Below are 1,964 nucleotides of genomic sequence, written 5' to 3'. Positions count from 1 at the left end.
TAATGAATAAGGACTGGGGAGGTGGCTCGGTGGTTAAATATGTTTGCTGCTCAAGGTTGACAGTCAGAGATCAGAACCCCAGAACCCACATAAAGCTGGATGCAAAGTAGATCATGTGTCAATCCCAACATACCTATAGGAGGCAGAGTCAGGAGAATCCCAAAGCCTATAGGCTAGCTAGGCTGGTGTTCACAGTGGCAAACTAGAAAGACTCTATCTCAAAAAGGTAGAAGGTGAGTATCAATACCTTAAAGTTGTCCTCTGACACAGGACACATGTTTGAACACCCATACATATGCATTCAAACCATATCAATACACACACATATACCAAAAGAAGAGATAGGTGATAAATGCTATAGATAGATAGATAAATGATGGGTAAATAAATGATAAATTAGATAGATAGATAGATAGATAGATAGATAGATAGATAGATAGATAGACAGACAGACAATAGATAGATAGATGGATGATAGGCAATGTGCTTTCTCAATCTCATTCCCAGGTAAAGAATACTGTCTTCTCATTTTATCCTAGGAACATGATGGTGGCTGATCTCATTTACACTTTAGTCTTAAGCCCATGAAGTAGTTAATAAATTGTATTCCTAATGTCTCTAGCTTCTAGTAGCAGAGTTCAAACTAGAGATCAGATCTCCTCAATCTCATAGTTACATCTTGTATAAATGTAAATGTCCATTTCGGTGTATTTATAACTAATATTTAAGCCTTATTTCTCCCTCATATATTAATCTCTATCCCTTTCTGTCTCTTTAAAAAGTGACTATATGCTTCCACATAATAAAACTTTATATTAATGTCCCATTTTATCACCTGAACAGTCCTGGGCTTAGTCATGACAACTAATATTAATTATCAAGTTGTCTAAGAAATAAAACTGAGATAATAGCAGCTTGTAGAAATTCCATATGAGCTTACTGTGCAAAGTGGAGAATCAGAACTTTCTTTTGGTTTCTTCTATACTTGTGGTAAACATGTATGTTATAAGAAAAAGTCATTAACATTTAAAAGTTCTGGATGTATAAGATTTATTTTTCCAATAATTTCAAATATTAAAATCCAAGCCCTGAAAAAAATCAAAGGATAAGTAGCTGCCTTGATTTGTTTTCCTGTTTAGATCTGTCCCTGTAACCATGCAGTCAGTGGGTTGGAGCCAGTGACTTACCTTCCTCCTTGAGCAATGCAACACTCAGCTCCAGTGTCTTTGTTTCTAATCAGATCTCAAGTCAGAAATTAAGTCCCTGAAGGAAAGAAAACATCTTTACTTGGAGACTTCTTTGGTGTGTTGTCAAAGATTTACACAGTTCTCTAGAGGCTGGGGGAAGAAACTTGAGTAATCAAAGATCCCCTGTGCTATCTTGAATCTTCTGCTGTTTCTCCTTAAGTATTCACTTAATTCACTTTTACCTTAAAATTTTAAGTTACAAAAAGGAAATGATGAAAGCTAACCCCAACAATACCCAATGTAAAGACGATCACTGTAAGAAGATAAAGATAAGACGCATACTTGTAAGGCATGGGAATCATGACGTTGGTCAACATAATCATTATTGGTTAGTTTCTTAGTAATATATCAGCTTAGGCTAAGGTCATTGTTGCTACTAGTGGACTAACAATAATTAAAGGAACAAATGTGTGGTCAAAGTGACTCTGGTCCTTGGACTGTTCCCTCTCTCAAACACAACTATAGTTGATCAGTGCATGAAAAGCTGAACATGAGAACCAGGAGATAATTAAACATTTACAGAGCTCCCAGGGAGAAAACTCCCCATGAGTGTTTCAAAACACTTCTCTTACCTAACTAGGGATCAGGTGATTACACCTTAATGTAGCTCAGCATCTGGGGAAGAACATGGGCATATTTACAAATCTTGTGGTAATTTTCCTTGGAAATGCCCAAATCAAGCCTGAGCATGACCTTGAAGACTATGATTTGGATGAG

The sequence above is a fragment of the Jaculus jaculus genome, chromosome 1 (genome assembly GCF_020740685.1).
Source record: "Jaculus jaculus isolate mJacJac1 chromosome 1, mJacJac1.mat.Y.cur, whole genome shotgun sequence".
In the NCBI taxonomy this organism is placed as follows: domain Eukaryota; kingdom Metazoa; phylum Chordata; class Mammalia; order Rodentia; family Dipodidae; genus Jaculus; species Jaculus jaculus.
Note: the sequence above shows the minus strand (reverse complement) of the source record.